Source organism: Anticarsia gemmatalis, chromosome 7 (genome assembly GCF_050436995.1).
Source record: "Anticarsia gemmatalis isolate Benzon Research Colony breed Stoneville strain chromosome 7, ilAntGemm2 primary, whole genome shotgun sequence".
Taxonomy (NCBI): Eukaryota; Metazoa; Arthropoda; class Insecta; order Lepidoptera; family Erebidae; genus Anticarsia; species Anticarsia gemmatalis.
In genome coordinates this window covers 2219692-2243071 of record NC_134751.1, presented here as the reverse complement: position 1 = coordinate 2243071, position 23380 = coordinate 2219692, and the positions used below count along the sequence as shown (strand labels likewise).

Genomic DNA, 23380 nt, shown 5'->3' with positions numbered 1-23380 from the left:
ACGTTCTTGCAGATGAGATCCGTCGGGAAATTTTCCTTGTCACTTTATTTTCCCTTTAAATGGCAGGGATTTTGTTGAAAGAAAGGGAGTCTACTATAAATAAGCGATGAAGCGTACTGCAGTGCATGTTTGAAAAAGACAATTTAAAGTAGGGCGATTTTATACTGCTATTTACTATCAACAATCTGCTACTCTCTTCATCTTATCAGTGCCTGTAGCTGGTGCCGTAAGAACTAATACTTCAGGGCATTTATCATACTTCAGTACATTTCAAATCAAACTCTCGATACTCGATATTTGATTGATATCGATTGATATCGATTGTAGAATATCGAGCTACAGAATGGAATCTCCAATCCATATTCGTACTATGAACGTACGTGTAAACGTTACAGCCGTACAGACAGAGGGCTGTAACGTTTACACGTACGAATTATACGGGTAAAATTTGGCATTGCTAAGGGGATTTAGCAGACTTATAGTTAAAAATCCGGTATCAAATGGGTCTATTTTTTTCAACCAACAAAACACAAGGCAAATAAAGAAATATATGGGGGTCCACTCTTAACTGTGGTAGTTTAGATATCACGTAACGTTCTGCAATAACCTTTCAGGTGAAACTGTAACAGATATTGTTAGGCGAATTTTAATAGTATTCGACGAAGTCTCAAGGATTATGAAACAACGTTTAAATCTATACAATTTGGAGGTCAGTTTTCTGTTGGTTTATCGATATTTCGATGGAAACAAAAAAACAAAAAAATACTTTACTTTACCATTTATACCACAGGCATATTTTTCGGTTTCGATTAAAGTCATTCTGCGAAGTATTGACAGTATCGGAACTGATATTAAGTTTCAAAAGTATATTAATTCTCAGTTTTTTTTCGGATTATAACTGTGTTTCAATTACTTTATTCCACGGTTTAGATACAAAATTATCTTCATAAAAAATATCATATAATTACCCCGTTCTTTTTTTGTTACTGTTTAACTAGAATTTAGTCTGAAATTATTATTAACGTACTTATTTAAAGAAATACTTATCTTTCATTAATTTCACGTAAATTTATATTAGAAGAAATACATATATTATTTACTAGCTGACCCGCGCAACTTCGCTTGCGTCACATAACAGAGAATCAGAATTTTCCACGTTTTTGTAACACTTTTTACTGTTACTCTGCTCCTTTTGGTCGTAGCGTGATGATATAAAATATGCTTTTTTTCACGCATAATATTCTCAAAATGATTTATATCTCTTAATATAACAAAGTTGCGCTAAGGCATATCCGCCATTAAAACAGTTGCCATGACAACGGAATTTTGTTAATTCAATGTCATTAAAATATTGATTATTCGCGACTTCGTTCGCCACCTGAATTTTCCCGGGAAATGCGTCATTTTCCCGGGGTAAAAAGTAGCCTATGTCCTTTCTCGGGTATCAAAATATCTTCATACCAAATTTCATGCAAATTGGTTCAGTAGTTTAGGCGTGATTGAGTAGCAGACAGACAGAGTTACTTTTGCATTTATAATATTAGTATGGATTTAGCGTAGGATTTCTAACGTAAAAAATACAACAAACAACATTTTTAAGCGAGATTCTTCCACCTCTATCCCCATATTACTTTCGTTAACGATACACTAAAATATCGAAATCTCTTCTAAAAATATGTCGAACTACATTTTATCAGAAAAATAGCCGAATTCATCTTAAATCAACTTAAAGCTAACTTAAACGTTTTATATTTATATTTCCGTAAAGAAGCCGGATGTTCAACTTGATGTGATTTCCGTCCACTCGGACCCGTGTACACAGCCATTTTTCAAACGAATGTCGCATTTAGGTCAATGCATTGAATATACTAGCATTTTTCTGTTTATCTTGGGCATGGAATTCTTGAATATAAGACTTTGCAACGTACAGGGCACTTTTGTTATTGGAAATCGATATAATATCTCAGTGCGTTCTTGATCACAAACTTTCGAATAAAATCTTGATGATTATGAGTAAGTATGAGAAAACCAAATGATTAATGAAATCAAGCAAGAAGATAGTTGAAAACCTGGGGTCAAAGTAAGGCTATTCATTTCTGATAATCCTTTTTTCTTACCTACAAATAACCTGCGTCTGGATCCATTTGGTCAGTCAATTAAAAATACGAAAAAGATTTAGCGTATTTTTCAAATCTGTTTTTTTCGGAAGCCAATTACGATCCACTGGTAATCGCTTTCCAGAATATTTTGATAGCTTGCATTTCTAGGCGTAGTCATCAAGTCTGTTTTTGTCGTTTTAACGTAAACATGAGCTATAAATCTCGATTCAGCCTCGCAATAGAGCACAGTTAGATGACAAAATGCAATACAGCATCGCATCGCAGATTTCCATTTTGTATTGCCTTGGCCCATAAATTCCCAGGTATTTATTTCGTCTGAAATATTTTCGATATCTTTTTATTTAGGAAAGCATTTCTTTTTCCAAATATAAATCTAGAAGAATAAAAATATAGTTTGACTTTGATTAAATAAAGGTTATAAGATATTGCTATTTGGTATTTTAAGTAGACATCTTAAACCATTTACAGAAAATGTTGCACTTTTTATGACATTAATACATTTTTCTGTTACTTTATGAGAGAGAAACGGTATTGCGCACTTCAAAAAGTGTGTAGTTTTGTAGTCGCAAATATAATAAACACCAACGAGTGTGTCGTTGAAATTTATAGCATTTAACGTTATCAAAGATCTTTTATCGAAGCAATAAATTGTCAAAAGCATAAATTGCCAACCCAAAAAAATACAAACCTAAAACCTGCCACGGATATTTTAAAATTTCATACTGAAAAATAGTGTCTCTATATAAAGAAATATGGGTTTCTTCAAACCTCGCTCAGCAAAATAGTAAAAATCGCTAGGTAGGTGAAAAATTGGGTTGAAGGTGCCTATTATGCCAATGGAATTGGGTCGGCAAACCCAATATTACCCCTTGATTACAATGCCTTCCGCTATGAGGTTTTATTGCAATCTTTTTATACCCGAATATGAAGCGTGACTTTGAAAGTTTACGCGATGTTTGATAGGGTTTGACGTAACAAGGGTTTTGGTGTTTCGGTAGATATATAGAGATTTTAGGTGAATATGTTTTTATTTTGTGACTCGGTATAAAGTGGTTTGAGAGCTATGCGTTGTTTAAAAAAGCCTAGGAAATAAAATTCTCGTAGTTTAAATAGAAGATGTAATGTTCTCTCAAAAATTAGAAATTCCATAATTTTAATAGCTACACATAATAACGTCAAATGCTTTGGTATATTTAGTTACTTTTCTTGAGTTTCTTCGTTGATTGGGACATTCAGTTTTGTGTTTCTCATCTACGTTATACTAAACTAACTTTTATAATTATTGTACGTAACGTTCAGTATGTTATTTCAGTTTTGCCAACACCTTATTGTTACTATAATATTCACAGTAACGTTGACAGTAATTCTCCTACGTTAATTAAACTAATTGCTAAAGTTTATAATTTAAAAAATATAATTAACAAATTCATTTATTTAAACTACTATTTACAAAAGTTTATAATTACTATCAGTCGTATAACAAACTAACAACTAACTAACTACTCAGAATATAATCAACAAAAGCAAAATACTTAATTTTTTAAGCACTACAATTAGTCTTGCAATGAATAATTAAGTTGTAACATGTAAAGGTATAAATCGCTATAATAATAAGTTGTGAAAAATTAGATAATTTTTATAAATTCTATATGCGAATAAAACGAACCTAACCGTTTAACCTAAAGACTTAGTTTAAACGATCTTAATTCTTGCAAGTTTACAAATCTCATCTCGTTTTGTTAATATTAAATTTAACTAACTAACGTAGTGTAGAATAGTAGTAAGAGAAGCAAAGATAGAAAAAAGACATAAATTATATAACTTATGACAAACTGATTTTCTTGAAAGAAAAATGTGCTTTACATTCAAACCTGCAATCAACTTAATTTGTAAGCGTCTCATACCTTAAAAGAAATAACTTCAGCTAGGATTTCAATTATTCTTCTTCTTATCGTATGATTAGTGTCAAAGTTGTTTAAGCCGCCCGACTGCCTTTGACATGGCTTAATCTTAATTGAAAACAACCGGGACCGACTTTTTACGTGCCCTCCAAAGCACGAAGACGCCCAGTTCAAATACCACTATGCTGTCACCCATCTATAAAATGATCGCGCCAAAGTTTGCTTAACCCACAGATCGTTTACCGATCGGTGAGCGCAACTGGCTATGGGCGCCTCAATTTCAATAATAGAAAACTATTGCAACTTACTATACCATTAAAAAGAAAAACATTGAAAAGCCAAACACCAATCATTATAGTTGAAACTCTCGTATAGTTAAAAGCAAGCATTTCATGTTTTGCATTAACAACCAAGCAAGCATTTCATGTGAATGTGCATTGTAATCGTATCTGAAGGTTCACAGTTGACCGCTATCCACGCAAGAGTGAACAGCCAAGCGTGTGAAAACTTCACTACATTTTAGAAATCTTTATTGTGATGACTACAAGTCTTTGTAAACATTTTTGTACGCATAAGCATTTATATGCATCGAACAAGCAGAATATAAGTATTAATATAAATCAATGCGCATGTCCTCAGAAACTTTTTAAGACTACGCAAAAACCCTGTCGGTATGATTGTTTTGAAAAAAATAATTAGAAAAATATAGCGAGTGAGTATATATTTACTGCTATTTTATTTTCATTATATTATTATTTGACTTTACTATATTATATTTCTGTCAATGTGGAAAAACTTAAAATGCACATAATATTTTATGTTTCAAATGTTGCATATTCTTTGATACAATTATGATTTAATTAATTTTTAAGTTCCTTTCTCATTTGTATTGTAAAGTATATTAATTCTATAAATAACATATAAAGCAACATGAAAACTCTATAAATAAACAATAGGGAAGGAATAAGACAAATTACTTAGTGACATTAATTATATAAGTGAGTATAAATAGAAGCAAAATAAAAACAAAAAGACATAAACAGGAAAATCTCGAATTCAAAACAAAGTTATTTTTATAAAATAATTAGCTGACCCGAGCAGATCCACTCATGACTTAATATACGTATCTATTTCAATGACGTTTTTAGCACCTTTTTGTTATTACTCTTTCTATCAAAACGTTCCTCGTGCCTTAAAAGAAATTATGACAGAACGTATAAGCTAATTAAAAATAAAAACATTTTAGAGAATTCCGTTAAGCTATTGGGCAATTCATTTTTATTTATAAAGATAATAATAATATATCAGCAATCGAAGTAAACTTTATTTCATTCTAAACTAAATGACTCTTAAAGTTATTCATGTACTCCCTTAAGTACCTTTGTATTCAAATATCAAACAACATACAATAAAAAATACCGTTAACATAAAGAACGATTGAATAAAACAAATAACAATCACAAAGTCCATAAAATAATTTTATTTCGGTACTTGAAAGTTTTAGTACTTAAAAATCTGTCTAGATTTATAGACATGATGTTGTGACTGAAGAACTTTTCTCACATGAAAAGTACACTAAAATACAGCCTAATAAGAAGATTTAATATCAACGATTCAGGTTCTTAAAGATATGAATCTTGCCCAATGCTAAAAAATATGTGCTTTGCTAAGTTTTAAAGTTTTTAGTGCTTTTTATAATTTTTTTGTGGTTAAATTAATGTCTAAGGTTTTCATGACTTGACATTACGATGGCTGTAATCAAAATTTTTGTTGATAGGCTCTATTCGTATGAAATTGATCAGATATAATGTTAACTAATTTTACACAAGATTGATCTTAATTCTTGATGTAAATAACTTTTTGAAATAGTCATAAAGTGAAATGAAAATTATGTGGTGATAAAAGATAAATATAAAAATGATAAATATACAAATAAAATACCATTTTTTTCTATCTCCTTTCCAATTCAACTATCGTAAAAAAGCAATCTGATATAAATCAAAAATTCTCTTGAGTCTTCCTGAAATATTATTACGAATAAATTAAAATATCATCGAACTCAGGATATCACGTAACAAACGAAATTGGATCAACATTCAACCAAAATGGAACATTTAAATTAAAATTTCATAAAATTTCTTCTTCTGTAAAATAAATAATTAGTTAGGGATTAATTTCGACGACAATCAAAGGAAAGACGTAGGCGCTAAATAGGTCGTATGTCATAGCGTAGTGTAAGTATAATAGGCAAAATATTCTCTTCTATATTACTTAAATCTTTTATATTAAGTGAACTGCTGATTTCCAGGCTTACTACAATCTGTGATAATTGTTCAAACAGCCCGCCTTTAATATGGATTAACAACTGCTATCTTAATTGAGAACAACAGGGACTGATTTTGTAGATGACCTCCAAAACGTAGAAAAAGCACTATACATATATTTAAACTTTTATATTTTTTAGCTGACTGCCATATCTCTTACCTACAAATCATGCCTTATATTTTTTTTACCATATTGCCTTATATCTAAAATATTACACCACTTTATCAATAAATATGCAACCAAAAACAAGTACAGACGTATTCATATTATTAGTTTATTTGGTGCAACATAGTTTTCGTATTTACATACGTCGCTTGCAATCTACAATTATAAATATTGCAAAACTTCGTGAAGTTGATCCAGCAGTAATAATCGTTGTGAAAGTTATTTATAAACTTTGGATGTTTGTATTGCATTTGATATGAATAATTTAACTCGTTTTAGTTTTACAAAGAGAATTTTAGTATCAACTCGTATGTTTCAAATTGCAATTTTAATAGCGTAGCTGGAAGCTCTCGTTATTGTTTGTGTTCTATGAATGTGGACTATTATTATCAGAAAACAAGTGTTAAAAAGTCTGTTTATTTTTTTTTAGTACATTGGGATGGGTGTTCATCATTAGAATATATATTTTTCAAGACATCTTTTGTAGAAAAAAAATGACGATGAAAACTTTTTCTTTTTTTAACCCATTACTGTCCCATTGGTGGGCAACGAGTTCATACCGAATGAGAGGTTAGACATTAAGTCCACCACACTGGCCAAATGCGGGTTAGATTTTGCATACATAATATATGTTAAACCACTTTTAAATAGTCAACGCGAGCGATGTCACCGGCTCAAAATAATATGCTGTTTGTAATTCGTAATTGGCTTAACAATTCTCCAAAAACACTTAAAGGAATACTGAGCAGTAACAGATCCTTTAACATTACACCATTACCTAATCCGATTACAATACCATTTGCGCAAACCCCACTCTTTACCAAACAGCACTTACGACGCCATATAATCCTTCCCACACTACCAATTACATTAGCATGATGAATGAAAGGAAAGAATAGAGTTTAATCAAATCAAGGCAAAAACCACGCCTTCCTAAGTAACAATGAGTGATCACTAACCAGTGATTGATGTACGTTTAAGGAACTAGACGTCTAGAAAATAGTAGCTATCGTTTGAATACATAAAGTCTATTTTCAGCAAAATAGTTGTAAGCTGTTTAAAAGTACAGTGGCGAACATATGTATATATGTACAGTCGCTAGTACTCTCTGACAAAATGTTTATTTAGGAAATCTTTTTTTAACTTTACATACAATATATATAACTTGCTGAAATCATAACCAGAACTTTTCTTATAAAACACTTCATCTAAAAAAAACCGGCATGTCGTCTCAACCTTATAACAAATTAACTCGTTTCTAAGATAGGTAGGTTTATCTGAAGGTATCCTTTGTCCGATACGGTCCAATATAATAACTTTACTAACTAATAATATTAGAGGCGAGTAATCCGTTTCACCAATAACCTCTATTAACCAAGGTATATTATAATTAATCGCCAAACTAAAGATCAGTTACACAAACATATCAGATTTAACTTAGCCATTATTCTAATTGAAGTCTATATTGAGATAGTGGGCGAGTTTCTAACACCGCAAAATTACACCTAAAGCTAGAACGGGATAGAGCTATATGAGTTAGTTGCTCTCTCGGTCTAGCGTAGAATATCCGCTTGTTAGTAGACAATCCGTTGTTTGAAAATTGGCCTAGTTAGTCTTACTAAGGTGAGTTCGCATTGGTGATTTTATTTGTACCGGATCACCGGCTATAATTATGATACCGCTCGTTTTTCTGCTAACCTGGTACTACGTTCGGCATTTTCAATGTTCAGTCACAAAAGAAGAATCTATTTCATCACCAACAATATAATGTTGGTAGCATTAATGCAGTGTGGTATATTACTTTAAATAAAAAAAAATGTAGCCCGATTCTCTATCATCAATACTTAATAGAGTATCGACAACTTGACATATAAAACGTACATAAAAAAAAGTTGTTACGGCACCCGCTAGGGGTACTGACTAGGTTTTTGTACTTATTATAACTCCTGACAATCAGACTACAGGTAACGTGTACTCAGTTTTACGAGGAAGAGTCAGCAAAAGTAATATTCTGATATGTATTTTGTGCAACGCGTGGCGTTAACACCTGTGGAAATAATCAAGTGCGGACATCTAATGGATATCCACTACAACACCGTATTTACACTTGCATTTATGCTGATGCATCCGCAACGATACGTCGCAGCGAGATATGAGATAAATTATAGACTATAGATGGCTTTCATCATGTACATTATGTGACTGTCGAACTCAAAATGATTTGAATATCGGACTAATAATTACAGAGACATGTAAGTACTCTCAGAGGAATAGTTTTAGTAAATAAATATAAAAATACGAATTTATAAAACCGTAATAAGACCTATTCTAATGTATGGGTGCGAAGCCTGGACACTGACACAAAAGGAAGAGAATAAGCTCTTGGTCGCAGAAAGAAAGGTCCTTCGAAAGATCTTGGGCCCCGTGCAGAGACCCGATGGGAGCTGGCGGATTCGCAAAAATGCCGAAATCGAGGAACTCGTAGCCAATCCTAACATCATAGGAGAAATAAAAGCTCACAGACTCCGTTGGCTCGGCCACGTCGAGAGAATGCGAGAAGATTGTAGTGTTAAGAGAGCGTACTTAGGTCGACCGACAGGACGACGCCCTGTCGGGCGCCCAAGATACCGCTGAAAGGATGTAGTGGAGGCAGATCTGAGGGAGCTTCAAGCCGGGGATTGGCAAGAAGTGGCCAAAGATCGGGCAAAGTGGCGTTCTCTCGTGTCGGAGGCCAAGACACATTTTGGGTCGTTGAGCCAACGGAGTAAGTAAGTAAGTAAGTAAATAAATATAATAGTTACCATTTAATTTTGTACACTCAGTACTGAGTGTTTGACATTTTAAATTACTCATCAAAAATAGTTCTTCCAAAAAGCGTTAGGGGCGCTGATTAATGATGAATGACTGAGTCAAAAGTTTTACTTCTGTTCAATACATTTTCGGCATTTTCAATAACTCAAGACATGTTCGTGTGTACTAACCCGTAGGAGACAATTCATCGCCTATAGTTCTATAAACTGGCCTATTCTGCTTCGGTTGCGTGATTTGAACTACTGTTGTTGGTAATGACAGGTATTTCGGGGCTCCACTAGGATATACTAGACTAGTATTATATTAGACTAGTATCTTCTTGGGTAAATCGTAATAATTTTATGTTCAAACTAGTGGCTCGCCCCGGTTTCACCCGGTTTAAACAGTTATTTTACAAAAAAAACGTTTACTCACTGTTTTAACACATAAACCTTCCTTTTGAATCACTCTATATATTTAAAAAATACGCATCAAAATCCGTTGCGTTTTAGTTCTGACGATCTAAGCATACATAGGGACAGACGCGGGAAGCGACTTTGCTTTATATTATGTAGTGTTATAGGCAGTAGATCAGTAATAACATTGAGGACAAATAAAACCATAAAGTCAAACTAAGTATTTTGTTGTTTAGCTGTCAATCGGTACAAATAAGCCGACAGGCAAGTACAGGCTTTTAACGGGAAAGCAAATGAAAATCTAACTGGTACGGAATTCGAGGAATACGGGTCTTGATAAATGTTATTGACATTCCTAACCTAGTTTCATATCAATATAAAGAAATGTTTGGGTTAACACACGGTTATTTTTTTTATTTGTGTGAATTTCGCCTGTTAATTTTGACAACTTAAAATATTTTTTTATTCCACTTCACACATTCGATGAATCTCTATCAATGCAATAAAACTTGATATATGATCGATCGACTTATAAATATAGCTTAAACTATCGATTAATTAATTATTAATTTACCGACGAAAATACTCGAACGACGCGGACGGATTGTCTAGTAGCATCATCAGATCGGGAGTCATCTCTTCTCTTAAAACTCAATTCTGCTAAAACAATTGAAGCAACACTAGTTTTATTTGAATAGGTCTTTGGATGGGATTAAGTGCGTTGGAGCGTGGCCAAGTCTGTGAGCTAAGGTATTACCTAAGGCTTTATATCTCAGCGCACATATGTTAGTACCCCCTAAGGTCTAGACAAACAAGACTATAAACTTTCTGAAAATTTACTGCCATGAATATTGAGAGAAAAATCATATTGCATTATAAAATTGTTGATGTTTGTGAAATGGAGGAATACTCTTGAGAAATTGCTTTATAATGTTTGCTAAGAAAAAGACAATTTAAATGCAAAGTGCACTTTGTTATGCTTTTCCGTTGGGTAACGTACAATCGATAAGTACTTAGCTAGATAATAAAGCAATATGACATCTATTTGATATTCATAATATGATAATTTGTTTCTTATTATAATAAACTAGCTGACCCACGCAACTTCGCTTGCGTCACATAAGAGAATCATATTTTTCCCCGTTTTTGTAACATTTTTCACTGGTACTCTGCTCCTATTGATAGTAGCGTGATGATATATAGCCTATAGCCTTCCTCAATAAATGGGCTATCTAACACTGAAAGAATTTTTCAAATCGGACCAGCAATTCCCGAGATTAGCGCGTTCAAACAAACAAACAAACAAACAAACAAACAAACTCTTCAGCTTTATAATATTAGTATAGATTTATTTCTTGACTTTGAGATTGCTTTGTTATTTACTAGTAGTTAGTAGTTCATGAAATATGTATGGAGGCTGGTGACTTTAATGGTATCTTTAAATAGTACATAAGTAACGTGAACTGTACCTCGATTCTGTACATTCGATACTAACGTCACGTTATCGAGTACCATACATTACTATCGAGCTACTCGTTAGGAAACCGGCAGCAATCCGGCAGAGAATCGCGATCTATCGAGTATCGAAAACTTGACATTTAAAGTGAGAAAAAGATTCGTTCTGAAAATTTGTTCTTTAAACAAAATTTTATTGGTAATAATTGTGTATAAACTAATTTTAAATATATTATATAGTGGATAAAAAATAATCATGAAAGGTACTTTTCTCATAAATAATAATTATAGTCTACTTGAAACGGTATTAGTAAAAATAAATCAATAATATAAAAATATCATAATTAATGTTGTTCAACGAAACATTATCAACACCAAAAAAGAATCAGCGTCTTTTTTTTCTACGTTAAAGCAGGCAAAGGAGACCTTTTCAGCCTCGTTGGCCTCGTCTTCCTAAAATTATCTAATATAGAATATTTAAATAATTTATTAAAATAAAAAATGGAAAGAATATTTTATTTCGTAATTCGAATTTCAAATTGCCCCTAAGTGCGCTCCAGCAAAAAAAAATATTTAATATAATTTTATTTTAATGTTTGGTGGAAAATGGCGCCATTGAAGAACATAGTACTTGCAAAAATCCGCTAGGGGCGCTGATCAATTTTTCATACGAAATTTTTCGATAGCGAGTCGGTAGTCGATACTCGATAGTTGTACAGAATCGCGGTACTGAATCTTGATTCTATTGGACTGCCTAGAAACTATTTTGGCGGTACATTTTAAATGTCAAAATCTCGATACTTGTCAGTACAGACTGTAGAGATTGGCGCTACTGACTGCTAAAGATACGGAAAGAATAAGAATTTACTAATTTAAAAGAATTAGGAATTTACCAAATGCGATCAATTTTTTTAGTTTTATTTATGTAGGGTAAGATTATATGACAAATGAATGCTCAAACGTTTTGAAAATGTTTGCGGAAATAGCCTTGAACGAAATACTACAGGGAAATGCTCTTTTCATGTGAGATTCACGTTTGTACCGTTTTCCTTAATGGAATGGAAATCGTACAATTTGTATTCACTTTTATGCAACTAGGGATCGTTCTTCTCATTTGTTATGTTGTGTTGTAGATTCAATTCCTATGGGATAATAAATGTTTTTGATTCATATACATTAATATATTGTTTCTCATTGTGGTTGCACTGTGTGTCCCTTTGTCTGTTGAGTATAGATTAAACCAAATTATTTTCCCACTAGCTGACCCGCGCAACTTAGCTTGCTCCACATAGAATGGGTCAAAATTTTCCCCGTTTTTGTTTCATTTTTACTGCCTACTCTGCTCCTATTGGCCGTAGCGTGATGATATATAGCCTATAGCCTTCCTCGATAAATGGGCTATCTAACACTGAAACACTTTTTTTTAATCGGACCAGTAGTTTCTGAGATTAGCGCGTTCAAACAAACAAACAAACAATCAAACAAACAAACTCTTCAGCTTTATAATATTAGTATACATTAGTATAGATTACTGGGCAAGAATCACCAAATGTGAAAGAGGTAACTTTTAGTTCACGCGCAACCTTTAAAAGCGTACTAAATTAGTAAGGGAATATTCCAATAATAACTATCCGTTAATAGAAATTCTTTCCTTAAACTAAAAAATGTACTAAAACAAACCATAACTTAAAGAATACTTTACATTTTATACTCAATTTTTCTTCGCTACTAGAAAAAGATCGACTCTCAGAAGACATTGATTTATGATAATTGAGTCAGTTTTTGCGATCGCTTCCGCTCTTGTTCGAAGTTTTTAACCTTCCCGATGTTCCCTATTATGCTAATGTAATAAGAAAGGTAATGTGACCCAAGTGGCTTCTTAAGCATGAGATACACAGAGAGCGGGTCGGGTCGTGTAATTCAACGCTTGAGCCACGCGGTTTACTATCTTTGCACAAGACGAGGCGCGGGTTGAATTAGGACCCACTTTGACAGAGCAGTAGCGCGATTCTCTACAATTGTCGACTCAATCAGTAACTGGGCAGTTATCGAAAAATGTTGTATGAATATTTGATCAGTGCCTCTAGCGGGCACCGTGGTAACAATTTTTGCAGTACATTTTAAATGTCAAACTTTCGATTTTCGTAAGTACCGACTATCGAAAATCGCTTTCTGTATGCCATGTAGTCATCCTAGCAATAAAAGATTGCTACAAATTCTGAAATTACATTTTTTGTAGCAATGAGAATGGCTTATCGGCTTGGGAGCCGCGCCTGCTTTAAGTATGTTTTTGTATGTACAACTACTTGGAATTACACCCGCCGTGCTTTTTTTTACAACCCGCCCCTGTACCGCAACCGCACAGTGTTTGTTAAGCTTAAGTTAACAGGTACTTAAGTAAGTTTTTTGGACGTTCCAGTAAATAATGCAGATGTTGAAGCACTAATGTTGGTCGTTAAATTAACATATCGTAGTTCTGTTTGTACAATACTAACGACTTCTGTACTTTATGTTGGTTTCCTAGCATAATTATACGCTAAATTACATTTAGGATATCACGTTTCTACGTGATACTACGTACGTCTTTCACGAATATATTTATGTTTTGTTATTATGTTTACGGCAATCAAAACATGGTACTACGATACCGCTTAAAAGGTTATTATTATTTCTTGTGTCAAAGTACCCTAACTTTTGCTGCACTTAGCAACACGTTAGCTTATTATAACAAGTCAGGATTTAGTGTTACGTGACTAGTCTTCCAGTTTTAGGGTTTCTTTAGTGCAGTGTAAGACGTAAAACTACTATTGTCATGTACAAGACATGTTTATTGTGATGTGCACTTAAACAACGGGGCATGTTGTCTACACGTAGTTGTAGCACGGAATTAGTCGATCATTTTTTGACTCACGTTGTTATGCTGATTGTTGTTACCCATACATTTCTTTAGAAGAGGTAGCTTGGTAGTTACTCTTTACAAGAACTAAGGATGTTTATTATCAACGTAATAACATAATTGATTTAAATTTCATATTTATTACTGACCTTTTTGGATAACAAAATAGTTTATAAAAAAGCATTGCACAATACAATCAGTCAAAACTACAATCTTGTAATCTTTAGTAATTTAATATCGACATTAAAGTGATAATAGCTTAATGGAATCAAAAACTGAAATAGCTTTTAAACGTCTGAAACACAACTAATGTAAAAATAAATCTCTGAGACTTCTCCTCTGATACATGTTTATCCCAAGAAAGCACTATTACGTATAGCGTTTACAAGTTAACATTAGTGTGGTGTTATTTGTCCCTTACTTTGCTAACAGATTTATTACGCTTCTAACTTTTCAGATTTATGGCAGGTCCTGTAGTGCGGCTTTCCCTTAAGTGTTAAGAGATTGTTGTTGAAGATCTTACTTAATATGAGACTTGAAAGTAACTTAAGTTTAAAAGCGAGTAGCATCACAGTAAAAGAAAGTAAAGTAAGCACGCTTATTTATTACATGATTACATTCTTCAGTAATAAGATGAGGATTCTATGGTTCTGAACTTTACATACTCACAAACAACTGGCACAAAGCGCACTAAGATTTCAAAAGGACTACTATTTTTATCTCAGTATTTAATTTTATTTGTTTCGTGTCAATGTTGATCGTTTGATCTCCAAAAGAACTTAACCATTGCAACACGAGCACGGGCGCTATTTCTAATAAATAGTAAAAATATATTGTAATAATTGCCTATAGGAAAAGTCATAATTGAATTGACACACAAATGCTATTTAAAAAGTCCCGGAAGAATGCAATATTTAACATAATAAATGAACTACTAATTCCAATTACTTTTCTCATACTAATATATCCTCATTTCAATCATAAAATATCTTGGAACTAGAAAGCGTATTGTAGGGTTACAATAGATTCAAAGTGCTTCCTTTGTAAGGGGTCGTTTAAAGGAAACTTTATGAAGTTTTCCTAGAACCCTTCTACAAGGTTCAGTTCTCAATAGACAGTATTAGATGCATATTCAATCCAGGTTTATTGGGATAAAAAACGCATCAAACAGATTCCTTATACGACATGATTACATTTTAAAATTAAACTCGTAGAAATTTATTTTATTATCTCTTGTAAACCGCCTTCGTTTCAATCTTTATCATAAAACTTTTTAAGAGTTTGAAAATATCGTCTTTACGTTTAATATCTAAGATTGTTAAGTAACCCTTTATATCCAAAATAAAGAGTAAAATCAATTTCCTAATTACACATCATATATTGTCGTTGATCTCTCGCTTTATGCCTTTGTATCGAGGAATCCTAAAAAAGGATTTAATTTTAGATAGAACCTGTAATCAATACATAGTATTGTTTATATATAAATTCTGTATAATATATATTATTACGATAAAATTGCTAGCGTTCAGGCACATCATTAAATAACAATGGATAAAATGTGATTGATTCGCACTCGGATCGTTAGCTCCATCGCTGCTCTATGTCATGAGCACGGCTTCGCGTGAATACACCCCGTATAAACTAAATGCTCTTTTCATGTGAGATTCACGTTTGTACCGTTTTCCTTAATGGAATGGAAATCGTACAATTTGTATTCACTTTTATGCAACTAGGGATCGTTCTTCTCATTTGTTATGTTGTGTTGTAGATTCAATTCCTATGGGATAATAAATGTTTTTGATTCATATACATTAATATATTGTTTCTCATTGTGGTTGCACTGTGTGTCCCTTTGTCTGTTGAGTATAGATTAAACCAAATTATTTTCCCACTAGCTGACCCGCGCAACTTAGCTTGCTCCACATAGAATGGGTCAAAATTTTCCCCGTTTTTGTTTCATTTTTACTGCCTACTCTGCTCCTATTGGCCGTAGCGTGATGATATATAGCCTATAGCCTTCCTCGATAAATGGGCTATCTAACACTGAAACACTTTTTTTTAATCGGACCAGTAGTTTCTGAGATTAGCGCGTTCAAACAAACAAACAAACAATCAAACAAACAAACTCTTCAGCTTTATAATATTAGTATACATTAGTATAGATTACTGGGCAAGAATCACCAAATGTGAAAGAGGTAACTTTTAGTTCACGCGCAACCTTTAAAAGCGTACTAAATTAGTAAGGGAATATTCCAATAATAACTATCCGTTAATAGAAATTCTTTCCTTAAACTAAAAAATGTACTAAAACAAACCATAACTTAAAGAATACTTTACATTTTATACTCAATTTTTCTTCGCTACTAGAAAAAGATCGACTCTCAGAAGACATTGATTTATGATAATTGAGTCAGTTTTTGCGATCGCTTCCGCTCTTGTTCGAAGTTTTTAACCTTCCCGATGTTCCCTATTATGCTAATGTAATAAGAAAGGTAATGTGACCCAAGTGGCTTCTTAAGCATGAGATACACAGAGAGCGGGTCGGGTCGTGTAATTCAACGCTTGAGCCACGCGGTTTACTATCTTTGCACAAGACGAGGCGCGGGTTGAATTAGGACCCACTTTGACAGAGCAGTAGCGCGATTCTCTACAATTGTCGACTCAATCAGTAACTGGGCAGTTATCGAAAAATGTTGTATGAATATTTGATCAGTGCCTCTAGCGGGCACCGTGGTAACAATTTTTGCAGTACATTTTAAATGTCAAACTTTCGATTTTCGTAAGTACCGACTATCGAAAATCGCTTTCTGTATGCCATGTAGTCATCCTAGCAATAAAAGATTGCTACAAATTCTGAAATTACATTTTTTGTAGCAATGAGAATGGCTTATCGGCTTGGGAGCCGCGCCTGCTTTAAGTATGTTTTTGTATGTACAACTACTTGGAATTACACCCGCCGTGCTTTTTTTTACAACCCGCCCCTGTACCGCAACCGCACAGTGTTTGTTAAGCTTAAGTTAACAGGTACTTAAGTAAGTTTTTTGGACGTTCCAGTAAATAATGCAGATGTTGAAGCACTAATGTTGGTCGTTAAATTAACATATCGTAGTTCTGTTTGTACAATACTAACGACTTCTGTACTTTATGTTGGTTTCCTAGCATAATTATACGCTAAATTACATTTAGGATATCACGTTTCTACGTGATACTACGTACGTCTTTCACGAATATATTTATGTTTTGTTATTATGTTTACGGCAATCAAAACATGGTACTACGATACCGCTTAAAAGGTTATTATTATTTCTTGTGTCAAAGTACCCTAACTTTTGCTGCACTTAGCAACACGTTAGCTTATTATAACAAGTCAGGATTTAGTGTTACGTGACTAGTCTTCCAGTTTTAGGGTTTCTTTAGTGCAGTGTAAGACGTAAAACTACTATTGTCATGTACAAGACATGTTTATTGTGATGTGCACTTAAACAACGGGGCATGTTGTCTACACGTAGTTGTAGCACGGAATTAGTCGATCATTTTTTGACTCACGTTGTTATGCTGATTGTTGTTACCCATACATTTCTTTAGAAGAGGTAGCTTGGTAGTTACTCTTTACAAGAACTAAGGATGTTTATTATCAACGTAATAACATAATTGATTTAAATTTCATATTTATTACTGACCTTTTTGGATAACAAAATAGTTTATAAAAAAGCATTGCACAATACAATCAGTCAAAACTACAATCTTGTAATCTTTAGTAATTTAATATCGACATTAAAGTGATAATAGCTTAATGGAATCAAAAACTGAAATAGCTTTTAAACGTCTGAAACACAACTAATGTAAAAATAAATCTCTGAGACTTCTCCTCTGATACATGTTTATCCCAAGAAAGCACTATTACGTATAGCGTTTACAAGTTAACATTAGTGTGGTGTTATTTGTCCCTTACTTTGCTAACAGATTTATTACGCTTCTAACTTTTCAGATTTATGGCAGGTCCTGTAGTGCGGCTTTCCCTTAAGTGTTAAGAGATTGTTGTTGAAGATCTTACTTAATATGAGACTTGAAAGTAACTTAAGTTTAAAAGCGAGTAGCATCACAGTAAAAGAAAGTAAAGTAAGCACGCTTATTTATTACATGATTACATTCTTCAGTAATAAGATGAGGATTCTATGGTTCTGAACTTTACATACTCACAAACAACTGGCACAAAGCGCACTAAGATTTCAAAAGGACTACTATTTTTATCTCAGTATTTAATTTTATTTGTTTCGTGTCAATGTTGATCGTTTGATCTCCAAAAGAACTTAACCATTGCAACACGAGCACGGGCGCTATTTCTAATAAATAGTAAAAATATATTGTAATAATTGCCTATAGGAAAAGTCATAATTGAATTGACACACAAATGCTATTTAAAAAGTCCCGGAAGAATGCAATATTTAACATAATAAATGAACTACTAATTCCAATTACTTTTCTCATACTAATATATCCTCATTTCAATCATAAAATATCTTGGAACTAGAAAGCGTATTGTAGGGTTACAATAGATTCAAAGTGCTTCCTTTGTAAGGGGTCGTTTAAAGGAAACTTTATGAAGTTTTCCTAGAACCCTTCTACAAGGTTCAGTTCTCAATAGACAGTATTAGATGCATATTCAATCCAGGTTTATTGGGATAAAAAACGCATCAAACAGATTCCTTATACGACATGATTACATTTTAAAATTAAACTCGTAGAAATTTATTTTATTATCTCTTGTAAACCGCCTTCGTTTCAATCTTTATCATAAAACTTTTTAAGAGTTTGAAAATATCGTCTTTACGTTTAATATCTAAGATTGTTAAGTAACCCTTTATATCCAAAATAAAGAGTAAAATCAATTTCCTAATTACACATCATATATTGTCGTTGATCTCTCGCTTTATGCCTTTGTATCGAGGAATCCTAAAAAAGGATTTAATTTTAGATAGAACCTGTAATCAATACATAGTATTGTTTATATATAAATTCTGTATAATATATATTATTACGATAAAATTGCTAGCGTTCAGGCACATCATTAAATAACAATGGATAAAATGTGATTGATTCGCACTCGGATCGTTAGCTCCATCGCTGCTCTATGTCATGAGCACGGCTTCGCGTGAATACACCCCGTATAAACTACAAGTAATTTCTGATATATCATTTTGCTTCCTTTCTGTAGCGCAATTCTCTCGGGTCGGTCCTAACGAGTCGAATAGAATCGTAAATTTGAGATTTAAAATGTTCTAAGAGATATTGTAGCACGATTTCTACGGTCCGTTTTATCTACTAGAAAACTTGCAACAATTAAATTTCCTGCCGCACCAGCTACAGGCGGTGTTCAGATACATATTCATTATATATGTTCATTCATACAATATGGTTCAATTAAAATTGATATTAGTAGATAATTGCACCTGTGACTGACATTTTAATAGCTTGTATAAGAGATAGCTAACTCATTCTTCAACAAATATTTTTGAAAAATAGCGTCTAATAACGACAGCTTTCTTGAATCAATACTTTGACTAATTACCCATTACAAATAGACTCATGCTTTCTTTATTAAAATAAAATAGAAAACCTAAATGTATTTTTTGATAGAGTGTCTTACATAGATACAAAACCATTTCAAACTTTGATAGTGCAAGATAAGATTGAAATCATCTAAATTACACAATTCAATTTGTAATTCACGATCAACTGAGCCTATTCACAATATTGAGTTCATACATCACTGAATAATTGATTCAACTGTGAATAACAGCAGAACTAGTATTACAATTTACAATAAATACAATTCGTATCATTAGTATTCACAGGAGCTTTGAAAGCGAAAACTCTTTAATCTATCTCCCATTCATTGCAATTTTCATTCTTTATATTTTTCTACAATCAACATTTTAAAATATTCCCTCTGAATTGACAGCTGCTCTTATGAATGGAGAAAGGATGGAACAAAGCTGACGTTTTAAGCCGTCCATTCATTAAAGTTTTTTAAAATCTTTAAGCTGAAATATTAGTTTCATTAGACTATGTTAAAAATAAAGCGATGTCTGGGTTTGTATTCTTCATGAATAGGGATTTAAATAAGGCTTAGGATGCATTTAAAATTGCGTTGGTGACCTTGAAGTCTGTTTGGCTAAAACCTTGATTAGAATAATGACATTTTGATTGCGACAGCTTATGAAAATTTCATATTTTTTTGTATCCAGGGGTCGGTTTTAGCATTTGAAAGATTGTATAGATCCCAAAAAAATACTTAATAGCTTTCAAACAAGTATCCAGTTTATCTTCATTGCGATGTTACCAAGCACGTTTAAGTCATTTTTGTGGATTTTCAGGATCGACTAAACTAAATATAAATGTACCTGAAAAAAGCTTAATTCAGCGTGACTGAAAGGGATTATTGTGCAAACATAAAAACAACAACGCCTTGAATACATTCAACAAATTGAAAATCTCTGCATTTTCTTAAGTCGGTCTGAAAGTAATAAAAATTTAAATTAAATCGCTTTACGTTTCACGCAATCCGTATGTCACTTAGAGGCGTTTCGAGAATTTTGACCTTATCTCTAGTTCTTAGTGCAGGCTGTTGACTGTGACACGTAAGGTCACAGGTTCAACTCCGCAGACATGCAAACCCACATGATAACAAATACAATACAATTTCTATGTATTGTAATTTATTCAATACAATTATGAATATGAACTATTAAATACGTTTTGATTTTGATATTACTGAATAATTTGATTGTCAAATTATTTTGTGATGTGATTTTTGATTTCATAGAATGTGATAATGAGTTTGCATTGTAAAATGATTTTATAAATTAGAATGTAAAAATGACAATAATCATAAATTTAAATAGAGATTGAGATGAAATTACTACGTATCTAATTTATTCGAAGAAATTAATCTTAGTATATATTATAAACCTTACACTCACTACGCCAAAACGACCAACCGTTTCCAATAAACTATTATATTATCAGGATGAAATTTGAATTGATGATGACTGATTATATCCAGGAAAAGGACAATGTTTTTCTACCAAAATCGCATAGAGAAGTTATAACTAGTAATAACCTTAACAACTGTGTTATAATTCATTCATTCATTGACTGCCTCTGTTCCGCGGTCGGTAGTATATGCGACTGCGGTGCGTGAGGTCTCGGGTTCGAATCCTGGGTCGGTCGAAAAAGTCTTTTCTGAGATTTTCTGTTAAGAATTTCTTAGAGATTGCCCGGAGTTAGGAAGTTGAGGTCGAAGACCTCCGTGCCTCGGAGAGCACGTAAAGCCGTCGGTCCTGCGCCTGACCTCTCACTGGTCGTGTCGGTTATCCGTCCCACCGGACTATGAGAGTGATGGAATAGAGAGTGTACCTGTGTATTGTGCACACACTTGGTCACTACAAACAAAGTCCTGCACAGATGGCCAGTTTCAATGAAACTGACCGCCGTAGCCGTATATCGGCTAGGAGGACATTATTATTATAATTCATTATCAATATAGCTCTTTAGATCTGACTAAACTCCGCTAAAGTCATAAATTGAAACGATTATTAAACTTTCAATTGCTAGAAAGAAGCAATGCGCGGCTTCTGACTACATTTAGCGGTAGTTTATATATTCAATAGCGTTTTTATATGAGTTTAAACGCTACTGAATAAATAAGCAACTACTAAATGTACCTCCGAAACCGGGGGAAAGTGATGGATATCATAGTGTGTCTGACTTGGTTTGTTGCTCGCTAGTTTTGATTGAGTTGACAGACGTGGGCGTATTTTGTACCAAAGTCTGCGGTCACTGCGTGTAGTCTGACGCTTGTCACGGAATTCTACGTTAAAGTAATTCCTACATCCTCAAGCAAGTGTTTTTAGAGGCGTGGTGTTTTATTTATTATTTTGTTTTTTAAATCTTTTTTGCTAATCGTACGTTTTTGCTTGTTATTACTCTCTCTCTCTCTTTCTTCCATGCTATGAATCCTATATGGTAGTGGGGTCTGCCTTCCTAATCTTCCTCCAAAATTTATTTCTATCCTGGAATTGGTTTTCGGAACCCTGCCATTCTTTTTGCACTACAGTAAACTTAATAAAATTATAAATTCGAAAATCTGTCTCTCTGTACATAACGCCTTTACTGCTAAATCGCTATAGTTATTTTGATAAAATTTTGTTTCAAGAAAGATCGGACTACTAATCTTTCTACTTAAATAGGTACAGGTTTCGTAATTAGGCCACTAAAACTAAACATATATTATAGGCAGGCATAATTACTTTCGCATTAATAATATAATTAGTAACAATAACATTACCTTAACTGTCACAAGTTCTAAATTAGCTTAAGGGAATTTGACATAGTAAGTAAGTTAGGAACCACATTAAAAGCCAATCAGAGACTCGAGATGTTCAGTTCAACTTGTAACTATAGTTTGTTAGAAGATTACTGTAAGTACTCTTGAGAGATGATACTAATTTGTGTCAGGAATATGGTTGTTAAATACTATACTGACTATTTGTCAATACTAGTTTACAAGGTTTTGTCGACTCGACTACAAAATAGATAAGTGTTCTTGGTTTGTTTTTGCAATCAAAATTTATTTTCGATTGCATTCTTGAATGATAAGTAAAGTAATCGAAGACCATTTGATTTTATGAAGCGTTTGTAAATGTCGAAAATTTAGGCACACTTTTAGGCAAGAATCAAATAGACAAAAGTTTTTTGTTTTGCTGTTAGGTGGTACTATTATTCTGTAGTATGGATCCAGTTGCATTAATTATTTTTTTGTTGCTGTAGCTTCAAGTTATTCAAAAAGATAATGACATGCTTATCTGATTTAATAATAAGTTGAAACGTACTTAATCTTTACCCTACAACTACTTTAAATCTAATTTCAGATGCACAGAAAAATATCATTTAATTTACAAGGAAAAATGCAATAATAACAAAACGATATTCAATAACGTCAGTAATATCAATTATCTATGAATTTGTTCGGTTTATTCATCTGGGAAATAAGGGCAGTGGAATGAATAGGCAATTGGCAGAGACCCAGGGAACAGGTGGACGTTCCGTCTTATTGATAATCACTTAGCCTTGTGCAAACTCGGGGGAAATTTGATATTTCGCACCGGTCTTAGATATTGTAGCAAAGTGTAGTTATACAAATATGAATATTTGCCAACTGTTATGAAGAAGTTAAGTGAAAATAAAAAAGTATAGTATAAGTGAAAATTTACATATGGCTTTATCATTTATCAATCAAAATAGTTTCAC

At 33.0% G+C, this 23380-nt stretch overlaps 1 protein-coding gene across 1 annotated transcript in view; it reads right to left on the bottom strand.

Annotated features, from left to right (window-relative positions):
* Window positions 1-23380, bottom strand: part of LOC142974117 (cholecystokinin receptor-like) — a 154609-nt gene that overhangs the window by 34395 nt on the left and 96834 nt on the right. The gene's annotated exons all lie outside the window — the stretch shown is intronic.